The following is a 16,358-nucleotide window of genomic DNA, read 5'->3' as shown; positions in this document are numbered from 1 at the left end:
AGGTAGACATAACCAGTATGGAATTGTAGATATTATTTTTGGCTTTCAAATGAATCAATCCGATTGCAAATCGTTTAAGTCGTTTCCGAGAAAAACGAAATTACATATTCCATCCGCACAGGTCACTTCCAGAATGACCCAACATAAAATTATTCTATATCTCGGAAACTGTGAGTGCTAGGTAGACAAAACCAGTATGGAATTGTAGATATTATTATTGGCTTTCAAATGAATCAATCCGATTGCAAATCATTTAAGTCGTTTCCGAGAAAAACGAAAATTACATATTCCATCCGCAAAAGTCACTTCCAGAATGGCCCAACAAAAAATTATTCTGTATCTCGGAAACTGTGAGTGTTAGGTAGACAAAACAAGTATGGAATTGTAGATACTATTATTAGCTTTCAAACGAATCAATCTGATTGCGAATCGGATAAGTCGTTTCCGGGAAAAACGAAAATTGCATATTCCATCCGCACAAATTACTTCCAGAATGACCCAACATAAAATTATTCTGTATCTCGGAAACTGTGTGTGGCAGGTAGACAAAACAAGTATGGAATTATAGATACTATTATTGGCTTTCAAACGAATCAATCTGATTGCGAATCGGTTAAGTCGTTTCCGGGAAAAACGAAAATTGCATATTCCAACCGCACAAATTACTTCCAGAATGACCCAACATAAAATTATTCTGTATCTCGGAAACTGTGTGTGGCAGGTAGACAAAACAGGTATGGAATTATAGATATTATTATTGGTTTGCAAACGAATCAATCCGATTGCGTATCGGTTAAGTCGTTTCCGAGAAACACGAAAATTACATATTCCATCCACACAAGTCACATCAAGAATGAACCAACATAAAATTATCCTATATCTCGGAAACTGTGAGTGGTAGGTAGACAAAACCAGTATGGAATTGTAGATATTATTATTGGCTTTCAAATGAATCAATCCGATTGCAAATCGCCTAAGTCGTTTCCGAGAAAAACGAAAATTACATATTCCATCTGCACAAGTTACTTCCAGAATGAACCAACATAAAATTATTCTGTATCTCGGAAACTGTGAGCGCTAGGTAGACATAACCAGTATGGAATTGTCGATATTATTATTGGCTTTCAAATGAATCAATCCGATTGCAAATCGCTTAAGTCGTTTCCGAGAAAAACGAAAATTACATATTCCATCCGCACAAGTCACTTCCAGAATGAACCAACATAAAATTATTCTATATCTCGGAAACTGTGAGTGCTAGGTAGACAATACCAGTATGGAATTGTAGATATTATTATTGGCTTTCAAATGAATCAATCCGATTGCAAATCGCTTTAGTCGTTTCCGAGAAAAACGAAAATTACATATTCCATCCGCACAAGTCACTTCCAGAATGACCCAACCTAAAAATAATAGACATAACCAGTATGGAATTGTCGATATTATTATTGGCTTTCAAATGAATCAATCCGATTGCAAATCGCCTAAGTCGTTTCCGAGAAAAACGAAAATTACATATTCCATCCGCACAAGTCACTTCCAGAATGACCCAACCTAAAAATAATAGACATAACCAGTATGGAATTGTCGATATTATTATTGGCTTTCAAATGAATCAATCCGATTGCAAATCGTTTAAGTCGTTTCCGAGAAAAACGAAAATTACATATTCCATCCGCACAGGTCACTTCCAGAATGACCCAACCTAAAAATAATCTATATCTCGGAAACGGTAAGTGCTAGGTAGACATAACCAGTATGGAATTGTAGATATTATTTTTGGCTTTCAAATGAATCAATCCGATTGCAAATCGTTTAAGTCGTTTCCGAGAAAAACGAAAATTACATATTCCATCCACACAAGTCACATCAAGAATGAACCAACATAAAATTATCCTATATCTCGGAAACTGTGAGTGGTAGGTAGACAAAACCAGTATGGAATTGTAGATATTATTATTGGCTTTCAAATGAATCATTCCGATTGCAAATCGCCTAAATTGTTTCCGAGAAAAACGAAAATTACAATTCCATCCGCACAAGTCACTTCCAGAATGACCCAACATAAAATTATTCTATATCTCGGAAACTGTGAGTGCTAGGTAGACAAAACAGGTATGGAATTGTGGATATTATTATTGGTTTGCAAACGAATCAATCCAAATGCGAATCGGTTAAGTCGTTTCCGAGAAAAACGAAAATTACATATTCCATCCGCACAAGTCACTTCCAGAATGACCCAACATTAAATTGTTCTATATCTCGGAAACTGTGAGTGTTAGGTAGACAATACAAGTATGGAATTGTAGGTATTATTATTGGCTTTCAAACGAATCAATCCGATTGCAAATCGGTTACGTTGTTTACGAGAAACACGAAAATTAAATATTCCATCCGCAAAAGTCACTTCCAGAATGGCCAAACAAAAAATTATTCTGTATCTCGGAAACTTTGAGTGTTAGGTAGACAAAACAAGTATGGAATTGTAGATACTATTATTGGCTTTCAAACGAATCAATCTGATTGCGAATCGGTTAAGTCGTTTCCGGGAAAAACGAAAATTGCATATTCCATCCGCACAAATATCTTCCAGAATGACCCAACATAAAATTATTCTGTATCTCGGAAACTGTGTGTGGCAGGTAGACAAAACAGGTATGGAATTATAGATATTATTATTGGTTTGCAAACGAATCAATCCGATTGCGAATCGGTTAAGTCGTTTCCGAGAAACACGAAAATTACATATTCCATCCACACAAGTCACATCAAGAATGAACCAACATAAAATTATCCTATATCTCGGAAACTGTGAGTGGTAGGTAGACAAAACCAGTATGGAATTGTAGATATTATTATTGGCTTTCATGAATCAATCCGATTGCAAATCGCTTAAGTCGTTTCCGAGAAAAACGAAAATTACATATTCCATCCGCACAAGTCACTTCCAGAATGAACCAACATAAAATTATTCTATATCTCGGAAACTGTGAGTGCTAGGTAGACAATACCAGTATGGAATTGTAGATATTATTATTGGCTTTCAAATGAATCAATCCGATTGCAAATCGCTTAAGTCGTTTCCGAGAAAAACGAAACTTACATATTCCATCCGCACAAGTCACTTCCAGAATGACCCAACCACATAACCAGTATGGAATTGTCGATATTATTATTGGCTTTCAAATGAATCAATCCGATTGCAAATCGCTTAAGTCGTTTCCGAGAAAAACGAAAATTACATATTCCATCCGCACAAGTCACTTCCAGAATGAACCAACATAAAATTATTCTATATCTCGGAAACTGTGAGTGCTAGGTAGACAATACCAGTATGGAATTGTAGATATTATTATTGGCTTTCAAATGAATCAATCCGATTGCAAATCGCTTTAGTCGTTACATATTCCATCTGCACAAGTTACTTCCAGAATGAACCAACATAAAATTATTCTGTATCTCGGAAACTGTGAGTGCTAGGTAGACATAACCAGTATGGAATTGTCGATATTATTATTGGCTTTCAAATGAATCAATCCGATTGCAAATCGCTTAAGTCGTTTCCGAGAAAAACGAAAATTACATATTCCATCCGCACAAGTTACTTCCAGAATGAACCAACATAAAATTATTCTGTATCTCGGAAACTGTGAGTGCTAGGTAGACATAACCAGTATGGAATTGTCGATATTATTATTGGCTTTCAAATGAATCAATCCGATTGCAAATCGCCTAAGTCGTTTCCGAGAAAAACGAAAATTACATATTCCATCTGCACAAGTTACTTCCAGAATGAACCAACATAAAATTATTCTGTATCTCGGAAACTGTGAGTGCTAGGTAGACATAACCAGTATGGAATTGTCGATATTATTATTGGCTTTCAAATGAATCAATCCGATTGCAAATCGCTTAAGTCGTTTCCGAGAAAAACGAAAATTATATATTCCATCCGCACAAGTCACTTCCAGAATGACCCAACCTAAAAATAATCTATATCTCGGAAACGATAAGTGCTAGGTAGAAAGAACCAGTATGGAATTGTAGATATTATTATTGGCTTTCAAATGAATCAATCCGATTGCAAATCGTTTAAGTCGTTTCCGAGAAAAACGAAAATTACATATTCCATCCGCACAGGTCACTTCCAGAATGACCCAACCTAAAAATAATCTATATCTCGGAAACGGTAAGTGCTTGGTAGACATAAACAGTATGGAATTGTAGATATTATTTTTGGCTTTCAAATGAATCAATCCGATTGCAAATCGTTTAAGTCGTTTCCGAGAAAAACGAAAATGACATATTCCATCCGCACAAGTCACTTCCAGAATGACCCAACATAAAATTATTCTATATCTCGGAAACTGTGAGTGCTATGTAGACAAAACCAGTATGGAATTGTAGATATTATTATTGGCTTTCAAATGAATCAATCCGATTGCAAATCGCCTAAGTCGTTTCCGAGAAAAACGAAAATTACATATTCCATCCGCACAAGTTACTTCCAGAATGAACCAACATAAAATTATTCTGTATCTCGGAAACTGTGAGTGCTAGTGCTACATATTCCATCCGCACAAGTCACTTCCAGAATGAACCAACATAAAATTATTCTATATCTCGGAAACTGTGAGTGCTAGGTAGACAATACCAGTATGGAATTGTAGATATTGTTATTGGCTTTCAAATGAATCAATCAAATTACATATTCCATCCGTACATATTCCATCCGCACAAGTCACTTCCAGAATGACCCAACCTAAAAATAATCTATATCTCGGAAACGGTAAGCGCTAGGTAGAAAGAACCAGTATGGAATTGTAGATATTATTATTTGCTTTCAAATGAATCAATCCGATTGCAAATCGTTTAAGTCGTTTCCGAGAAAAACGAAAATTACATATTCCATCCGCACAGGTCACTTCCAGAATGACCCAACCTAAAAATAATCTATATCTCGGAAACGGTAAGTGCTAGGTAGACATAACCAGTATGGAATTGTAGATATTATTTTTGGCGTTCAAATGAATCAATCCGATTGCAAATCGTTTAAGTCGTTTCCGAGAAAAACGAAAATTACATATTCCATCCGCACAAGTCACTTCCAGAATGACCCAACATAAAATTATTCTATATCTCGGAAACTGTGAGTGCTAGGTAGACAAAACCAGTATGGAATTGTAGATATTATTATTGGCTTTCAAATGAATCAATCCGATTGCAAATCGCCTAAGTCGTTTCCGAGAAAAACGAAAATTACATATTCCATCCGCACAAGTCACTTCCAGAATGACCCAACATAAAATTATTCTATATCTCGGAAACTGTGAGTGCTAGGTAGACAATACCAGCATGGAATTGTAGATATTATTATTGGCTTTCAAATGAATCAATCCGATTGCAAATCGCTTAAGTCGTTTCCGAGAAAAACGAAAATTACATATTCCATCCGCACAAGTCACTTCCAGAATGAACCAAAATAAAATTATTCTATATCTCGGAAACTGTGAGTGCTAGGTAGACAATACCAGTATGGAATTGTAGATATTATTATTGGCTTTCAAATGAATCAATCCGATTGCAAATCGCTTAAGTCGTTTCCGAGAAAAACGAAAATTACATATTCCATCCGCACAAGTCACTTCCAGAATGACCCAACATAAAATTATTCTATATCTCGGAAACTGTGAGTGCTAGGTAGACAAAACCAGTATGGAATTGTAGATATTATTATTGGCTTTCAAATGAATCAATCCGATTGCAAATCATTTAAGTCGTTTCCGAGAAAAACGAAAATTACATATTCCATCCGCACAAGTCACTTCCAGAATGATCCAACATAAAATTATTCTATATCTCGGAAACTGTGAGTGCTAGGTAGACAAAACCAGTATGGAATTGTAGATATTATTATTGGCTTTCAAATGAATCAATCCGATTGCAAATCATTTAAGTCGTTTCCGAGAAAAACGAAAATTACATATTCCATCCGCAAAAGTCACTTCCAGAATGGCCCAACAAAAAATTATTCTGTATCTCGGAAACTGTGAGTGTTAGGTAGACAAAACAAGTATGGAATTGTAGATACTATTATTGGCTTTTAAACGAATCAATCTGATTGCGAATCGGTTAAGTCGTTTCCGGGAAAAACGAAAATTGCATATTCCATCCGCACAAATTACTTCCAGAATGACCCAACATAAAATTATTCTGTATCTCGGACACTGTGTGTGTCAGGTAGACAAAACAGGTATGGAATTATAGATATTATTATTGGTTTGCAAACGAATCAATCCGATTGCGAATCGGTTAAGTCGTTTCCGAGAAACACGAAAATTACATATTCCATCCACACAAGTCACATCAAGAATGAACCAACATAAAATTATCCTATATCTCGGAAACTGTGAGTGGTAGGTAGACAAAACCAGTATGGAATTGTAGACATTATTATTGGCTTTCAAATGAATCAATCCGATTGCAAATCGCCTAAGTCGTTTCCGAGAAAAACGAAAATTACATATTCCATCTGCACAAGTTACTTCCAGAATGAACCAACATAAAATTATTCTCTATCTCGGAAACTGTGAGTGCTAGGTAAACATAACCAGTATGGAATTGTCGATATTATTATTGGCTTTCAAATGAATCAATCCGATTGCAAATCGCTTAAGTCGTTTCCGAGAAAAACGAAAATAACATATTCCATCCGCACAAGTCACTTCCAGAATGAACCAACAGAAAATTATTCTATATCTCGGAAACTGTGAGTGCTAGGTAGACAATACCAGTATGGAATTGTAGATATTATTATTGGCTTTCAAATGAATCAATCCAATTGCAAATCGCTTAAGTCGTTTCCGAGAAAAACGAAAATTACATATTCCATCCGCACAAGTCACTTCCAGAATGACCCAACCTAAAAATAATAGACATAACCAGTGTGGAATTGTCGATATTATTATTGGCTTTCAAATGAATCAATCCGATTGCAAATCGCTTAAGTCGTTTCCGAGAAAAACGAAAATTACATATTCCATCCGCACAAGTCACTTCCAGAATGACCCTACCTAAAAATAATCTATATCTCGGAAACGATAAGTGCTAGGTAGAAAGAACCAGTATGGAATTGTAGATGTTATTATTGGCTTTCAAATGAATCAATCCGATTGCAAATCGTTTAAGTCGTTTCCGAGAAAAACGAAAATTACATATTCCATCCGCACAGGTCACTTCCAGAATGACCCAACCTAAAAATAATCTATATCTCGGAAACGGTAAGTGCTAGGTAGACATAACCAGTATGGAATTGTAGATATTATTTTTGGCTTTCAAATGAATCAATCCGATTGCAAATCGTTTAAGTCGTTTCCGAGAAAAACGAAAATTACATATTCCATCCGCACAAGTCACTTCCAGAATGACCCAACAAAAAATTATTCTATATCTCGGAAACTGTGAGTGCTAGGTAGACAATACCAGTATGGAATTGTAGATATTATTATTGGCTTTCAAATGAATCAATCCAATTGCAAATCGCTTAAGTCGTTTCCGAGAAAAACGAAAATTACATATTCCATCCGCACAAGTCACTTCCAGAATGACCCAACCTAAAAATAATAGACATAACCAGTGTGGAATTGTCGATATTATTATTGGCTTTCAAATGAATCAATCCGATTGCAAATCGCTTAAGTCGTTTCCGAGAAAAACGAAAATTACATATTCCATCCGCACAAGTCACTTCCAGAATGACCCTACCTAAAAATAATCTATATCTCGGAAACGATAAGTGCTAGGTAGAAAGAACCAGTATGGAATTGTAGATGTTATTATTGGCTTTCAAATGAATCAATCCGATTGCAAATCGTTTAAGTCGTTTCCGAGAAAAACGAAAATTACATATTCCATCCGCACAGGTCACTTCCAGAATGACCCAACCTAAAAATAATCTATATCTCGGAAACGGTAAGTGCTAGGTAGACATAACCAGTATGGAATTGTAGATATTATTTTTGGCTTTCAAATGAATCAATCCGATTGCAAATCGTTTAAGTCGTTTCCGAGAAAAACGAAAATTACATATTCCATCCGCACAAGTCACTTCCAGAATGACCCAACAAAAAATTATTCTATATCTCGGAAACTGTGAGTGCTAGGTAGACAAAACCAGTATGGAATTGTAGATGTTATTATTGGCTTTCAAATGAATCAATCCGATTGCAAATCGTTTAAGTCGTTTCCGAGAAAAACGAAAATTACATATTCCATCCGCACAGGTCACTTCCAGAATGACCCAACCTAAAAATAATCTATATCTCGGAAACGGTAAGTGCTAGGTAGACATAACCAGTATGGAATTGTAGATATTATTTTTGGCTTTCAAATGAATCAATCCGATTGCAAATCGTTTAAGTCGTTTCCGAGAAAAACGAAAATTACATATTCCATCCGCACAAGTCACTTCCAGAATGACCCAACATAAAATTATTCTATATCTCGGAAACTGTGAGTGCTAGGTAGACAAAACCAGTATGGAATTGTAGATATTATTATTGGCTTTCAAATGAATCAATCCGATTGCAAATCATTTAAGTCGTTTCCGAGAAAAACGAAAATTACATATTCCATCCGCAAAAGTCACTTCCAGAATGGCCCAACAAAAAATTATTCTGTATCTCGGAAACTGTGAGTGTTAGGTAGACAAAACAAGTATGGAATTGTAGATACTATTATTAGCTTTCAAACGAATCAATCTGATTGCGAATCGGATAAGTCGTTTCCGGGAAAAACGAAAATTGCATATTCCATCCGCACAAATTACTTCCAGAATGACCCAACATAAAATTATTCTGTATCTCGGAAACTGTGTGTGGCAGGTAGACAAAACAAGTATGGAATTGTAGATACTATTATTGGCTTTCAAACGAATCAATCTGATTGCGAATCGGTTAAGTCGTTTCCGGGAAAAACGAAAATTGCATATTCCAACCGCACAAATTACTTCCAGAATGACCCAACATAAAATTATTCTGTATCTCGGAAACTGTGTGTGGCAGGTAGACAAAACAGGTATGGAATTATAGATATTATTATTGGTTTGCAAACGAATCAATCCGATTGCGAATCGGTTAAGTCGTTTCCGAGAAACACGAAAATTACATATTCCATCCACACAAGTCACATCAAGAATGAACCAACATAAAATTATCCTATATCTCGGAAACTGTGAGTGGTAGGTAGACAAAACCAGTATGGAATTGTAGATATTATTATTGGCTTTCAAATGAATCAATCCGATTGCAAATCGCCTAAGTCGTTTCCGAGAAAAACGAAAATTACATATTCCATCTGCACAAGTTACTTCCAGAATGAACCAACATAAAATTATTCTGTATCTCGGAAACTGTGAGCGCTAGGTAGACATAACCAGTATGGAATTGTCGATATTATTATTGGCTTTCAAATGAATCAATCCGATTGCAAATCGCTTAAGTCGTTTCCGAGAAAAACGAAAATTACATATTCCATCCGCACAAGTCACTTCCAGAATGAACCAACATAAAATTATTCTATATCTCGGAAACTGTGAGTGCTAGGTAGACAATACCAGTATGGAATTGTAGATATTATTATTGGCTTTCAAATGAATCAATCCGATTGCAAATCGCTTTAGTCGTTTCCGAGAAAAACGAAAATTACATATTCCATCCGCACAAGTCACTTCCAGAATGACCCAACCTAAAAATAATAGACATAACCAGTATGGAATTGTCGATATTATTATTGGCTTTCAAATGAATCAATCCGATTGCAAATCGCCTAAGTCGTTTCCGAGAAAAACGAAAATTACATATTCCATCCGCACAAGTCACTTCCAGAATGACCCAACCTAAAAATAATAGACATAACCAGTATGGAATTGTCGATATTATTATTGGCTTTCAAATGAATCAATCCGATTGCAAATCGTTTAAGTCGTTTCCGAGAAAAACGAAAATTACATATTCCATCCGCACAGGTCACTTCCAGAATGACCCAACCTAAAAATAATCTATATCTCGGAAACGGTAAGTGCTAGGTAGACATAACCAGTATGGAATTGTAGATATTATTTTTGGCTTTCAAATGAATCAATCCGATTGCAAATCGTTTAAGTCGTTTCCGAGAAAAACGAAAATTACATATTCCATCCACACAAGTCACATCAAGAATGAACCAACATAAAATTATCCTATATCTCGGAAACTGTGAGTGGTAGGTAGACAAAACCAGTATGGAATTGTAGATATTATTATTGGCTTTCAAATGAATCATTCCGATTGCAAATCGCCTAAATTGTTTCCGAGAAAAACGAAAATTACAATTCCATCCGCACAAGTCACTTCCAGAATGACCCAACATAAAATTATTCTATATCTCGGAAACTGTGAGTGCTAGGTAGACAAAACAGGTATGGAATTGTGGATATTATTATTGGTTTGCAAACGAATCAATCCAAATGCGAATCGGTTAAGTCGTTTCCGAGAAAAACGAAAATTACATATTCCATCCGCACAAGTCACTTCCAGAATGACCCAACATTAAATTGTTCTATATCTCGGAAACTGTGAGTGTTAGGTAGACAATACAAGTATGGAATTGTAGGTATTATTATTGGCTTTCAAACGAATCAATCCGATTGCAAATCGGTTACGTTGTTTACGAGAAACACGAAAATTAAATATTCCATCCGCAAAAGTCACTTCCAGAATGGCCCAACAAAAAATTATTCTGTATCTCGGAAACTTTGAGTGTTAGGTAGACAAAACAAGTATGGAATTGTAGATACTATTATTGGCTTTCAAACGAATCAATCTGATTGCGAATCGGTTAAGTCGTTTCCGGGAAAAACGAAAATTGCATATTCCATCCGCACAAATATCTTCCAGAATGACCCAACATAAAATTATTCTGTATCTCGGAAACTGTGTGTGGCAGGTAGACAAAACAGGTATGGAATTATAGATATTATTATTGGTTTGCAAACGAATCAATCCGATTGCGAATCGGTTAAGTCGTTTCCGAGAAACACGAAAATTACATATTCCATCCACACAAGTCACATCAAGAATGAACCAACATAAAATTATCCTATATCTCGGAAACTGTGAGTGGTAGGTAGACAAAACCAGTATGGAATTGTAGATATTATTATTGGCTTTCATGAATCAATCCGATTGCAAATCGCTTAAGTCGTTTCCGAGAAAAACGAAAATTACATATTCCATCCGCACAAGTCACTTCCAGAATGAACCAACATAAAATTATTCTATATCTCGGAAACTGTGAGTGCTAGGTAGACAATACCAGTATGGAATTGTAGATATTATTATTGGCTTTCAAATGAATCAATCCGATTGCAAATCGCTTAAGTCGTTTCCGAGAAAAACGAAACTTACATATTCCATCCGCACAAGTCACTTCCAGAATGACCCAACCACATAACCAGTATGGAATTGTCGAAATTATTATTGGCTTTCAAATGAATCAATCCGATTGCAAATCGCTTAAGTCGTTTCCGAGAAAAACGAAAATTACATATTCCATCCGCACAAGTCACTTCCAGAATGAACCAACATAAAATTATTCTATATCTCGGAAACTGTGAGTGCTAGGTAGACAATACCAGTATGGAATTGTAGATATTATTATTGGCTTTCAAATGAATCAATCCGATTGCAAATCGCTTTAGTCGTTACATATTCCATCTGCACAAGTTACTTCCAGAATGAACCAACATAAAATTATTCTGTATCTCGGAAACTGTGAGTGCTAGGTAGACATAACCAGTATGGAATTGTCGATATTATTATTGGCTTTCAAATGAATCAATCCGATTGCAAATCGCTTAAGTCGTTTCCGAGAAAAACGAAAATTACATATTCCATCCGCACAAGTTACTTCCAGAATGAACCAACATAAAATTATTCTGTATCTCGGAAACTGTGAGTGCTAGGTAGACATAACCAGTATGGAATTGTCGATATTATTATTGGCTTTCAAATGAATCAATCCGATTGCAAATCGCCTAAGTCGTTTCCGAGAAAAACGAAAATTACATATTCCATCTGCACAAGTTACTTCCAGAATGAACCAACATAAAATTATTCTGTATCTCGGAAACTGTGAGTGCTAGGTAGACATAACCAGTATGGAATTGTCGATATTATTATTGGCTTTCAAATGAATCAATCCGATTGCAAATCGCTTAAGTCGTTTCCGAGAAAAACGAAAATTACATATTCCATCCGCACAAGTCACTTCCAGAATGAACCAACATAAAATTATTCTATATCTCGGAAACTGTGAGTGCTAGGTAGACAATACCAGTATGGAATTGTAGATATTATTATTGGCTTTCAAATGAATCAATCCGATTGCAAATCGCTTAAGTCGTTTCCGAGAAAAACGAAAATTACATATTCCATCCGCACAAGTCACTTCCAGAAAGACCCAACCTAAAAATAATAGACATAACCAGTATGGAATTGTCGATATTATTATTGGCTTTCAAATGAATCAATCCGATTGCAAACCGCTTAAGTCGTTTCCGAGAAAAACGAAAATTACATATTCCATCCGCACAAGTCACTTCCAGAATGAACCAACATAAAATTATTCTATATCTCGGAAACTGTGAGTGCTAGGTAGACAATACCAGTATGGAATTGTAGATATTATTATTGGCTTTCAAATGAATCAATCCGATTGCAAATCGCTTTAGTCGTTTCCGAGAAAAACGAAAATTACATATTCCATCCGCACAAGTCACTTCCAGAATGACCCAACCTAAAAATAATCTATATCTCGGAAACGGTAAGTGCTAGGTAGAAAGAACCAGTATGGAATTATAGATATTATTATTGGCTTTCAAATGAATCAATCCGATTGCAAATCGTTTAAGTCGTTTCCGAGAAAAACAAAAATTACATATTCCATCCGCACAGGTCACTTCCAGAATGACCCAACCTAAAAATAATCTATACCTCGGAAACGGTAAGTGCTAGGTAGAAAGAACCAGTATGGAATTATAGATATTATTATTGGTTTGCAAACGAATCAATCCGATTGCGAATCGGTTAAGTCGTTTCCGAGAAACACGAAAATTACATATTCCATCCACACAAGTCACATCAAGAATGAAGCAACATAAAATTATCCTATATCTCGGAAACTGTGAGTGGTAGGTAGACAAAACCAGTATGGAATTGTAGATATTATTATTGGCTTTCAAACGAATCAATCCGATTGCAAATCGGTTACGTTGTTTACGAGAAACACGAAAATTAAATATTCCATCCGCAAAAGTCACTTCCAGAATGGCCCAACAAAAAATTATTCTGTATCTCGGAAACTTTGAGTGTTAGGTAGACAAAACAAGTATGGAATTGTAGATACTATTATTGGCTTTCAAACGAATCAATCTGATTGCGAATCGGTTAAGTCGTTTCCGGGAAAAACGAAAATTGCATATTCCATCCGCACAAATTACTTCCAGAATGACCCAACATAAAATTATTCTGTATCTCGGAAACTGTGTGTGGCAGGTAGACAAAACAGGTATGGAATTATAGATATTATTATTGGTTTGCAAACGAATCAATCCGATTGCGAATCGGTTAAGTCGTTTCCGAGAAACACGAAAATTACATATTCCATCCACACAAGTCACATCAAGAATGAACCAACATAAAATTATCCTATATCTCGGAAACTGTGAGTGGTAGGTAGACAAAACCAGTATGGAATTGTAGATATTATTATTGGCTTTCATGAATCAATCCGATTGCAAATCGCTTAAGTCGTTTCCGAGAAAAACGAAAATTACATATTCCATCCGCACAAGTCACTTCCAGAATGAACCAACATAAAATTATTCTATATCTCGGAAACTGTGAGTGCTAGGTAGACAATACCAGTATGGAATTGTAGATATTATTATTGGCTTTCAAATGAATCAATCCGATTGCAAATCGCTTAAGTCGTTTCCGAGAAAAACGAAACTTACATATTCCATCCGCACAAGTCACTTCCAGAATGACCCAACCACATAACCAGTATGGAATTGTCGATATTATTATTGGCTTTCAAATGAATCAATCCGATTGCAAATCGCTTAAGTCGTTTCCGAGAAAAACGAAAATTACATATTCCATCCGCACAAGTCACTTCCAGAATGAACCAACATAAAATTATTCTATATCTCGGAAACTGTGAGTGCTAGGTAGACAATACCAGTATGGAATTGTAGATATTATTATTGGCTTTCAAATGAATCAATCCGATTGCAAATCGCTTTAGTCGTTACATATTCCATCTGCACAAGTTACTTCCAGAATGAACCAACATAAAATTATTCTGTATCTCGGAAACTGTGAGTGCTAGGTAGACATAACCAGTATGGAATTGTCGATATTATTATTGGCTTTCAAATGAATCAATCCGATTGCAAATCGCTTAAGTCGTTTCCGAGAAAAACGAAAATTACATATTCCATCCGCACAAGTCACTTCCAGAATGAACCAACATAAAATTATTCTATATCTCGGAAACTGTGAGTGCTAGGTAGACAATACCAGTATGGAATTGTAGATATTATTATTGGCTTTCAAATGAATCAATCCGATTGCAAATCGCTTAAGTCGTTTCCGAGAAAAACGAAACTTACATATTCCATCCGCACAAGTCACTTCCAGAATGACCCAACATAAAATTATTCTGTATCTCGGAAACTGTGTGTGGCAGGTAGACAAAACAGGTATGGAATTATAGATATTATTATTGGTTTGCAAACGAATCAATCCGATTGCGAATCGGTTAAGTCGTTTCCGAGAAACACGAAAATTACATATTCCATCCACACAAGTCACATCAAGAATGAACCAACATAAAATTATCCTATATCTCGGAAACTGTGAGTGCTAGGTAGACAAAACCAGTATGGAATTGTAGATGTTATTATTGGCTTTCAAATGAATCAATCCGATTGCAAATCGTTTAAGTCGTTTCCGAGAAAAACGAAAATTACATATTCCATCCGCACAGGTCACTTCCAGAATGACCCAACCTAAAAATAATCTATATCTCGGAAACGGTAAGTGCTAGGTAGACATAACCAGTATGGAATTGTAGATATTATTTTTGGCTTTCAAATGAATCAATCCGATTGCAAATCGTTTAAGTCGTTTCCGAGAAAAACGAAAATTACATATTCCATCCGCACAAGTCACTTCCAGAATGACCCAACATAAAATTATCCTATATCTCGGAAACTGTGAGTGGTAGGTAGACAAAACCAGTATGGAATTGTAGATATTATTATTGGCTTTCAAATGAATCAATCCGATTGCAAATCGTTTAAGTCGTTTCCGAGAAACACGAAAATTACATATTCCATCCACACAAGTCACATCAAGAATGAACCAACATAAAATTATCCTATATCTCGGAAACTGTGAGTGGTAGGTAGACAAAACCAGTATGGAATTGTAGATATTATTATTGGCTTTCATGAATCAATCCGATTGCAAATCGCTTAAGTCGTTTCCGAGAAAAACGAAAATTACATATTCCATCCGCACAAGTCACTTCCAGAATGAACCAACATAAAATTATTCTATATCTCGGAAACTGTGAGTGCTAGGTAGACAATACCAGTATGGAATTGTAGATATTATTATTGGCTTTCAAATGAATCAATCCGATTGCAAATCGCTTAAGTCGTTTCCGAGAAAAACGAAACTTACATATTCCATCCGCACAAGTCACTTCCAGAATGACCCAACCACATAACCAGTATGGAATTGTCGATATTATTATTGGCTTTCAAATGAATCAATCCGATTGCAAATCGCTTAAGTCGTTTCCGAGAAAAACGAAAATTACATATTCCATCCGCACAAGTCACTTCCAGAATAAACCAACATAAAATTATTCTATATCTCGGAAACTGTGAGTGCTAGGTAGACAATACCAGTATGGAATTGTAGATATTATTATTATCTTTCAAATGAATCAATCCGATTGCAAATCGCTTTAGTCGTTACATATTCCATCTGCACAAGTTACTTCCAGAATGAACCAACATAAAATTATTCTGTATCTCGGAAACTGTGAGTGCTAGGTAGACATAACCAGTATGGAATTGTCGATATTATTATTGGCTTTCAAATGAATCAATCCGATTGCAAATCGCTTAAGTCGTTTCCGAGAAAAACGAAAATTACATATTCCATCCGCACAAGTTACTTCCAGAATGAACCAACATAAAATTATTCTGTATCTCGGAAACTGTGAGTGCTAGGTAGACATAA

Source organism: Stomoxys calcitrans, chromosome 1 (assembly GCF_963082655.1).
Source record: "Stomoxys calcitrans chromosome 1, idStoCalc2.1, whole genome shotgun sequence".
NCBI classification, from domain to species: Eukaryota; Metazoa; Arthropoda; class Insecta; order Diptera; family Muscidae; genus Stomoxys; species Stomoxys calcitrans.
The sequence above is the reverse complement of the archived record's forward strand: the minus strand, read 5'-3'. Positions refer to the sequence as shown.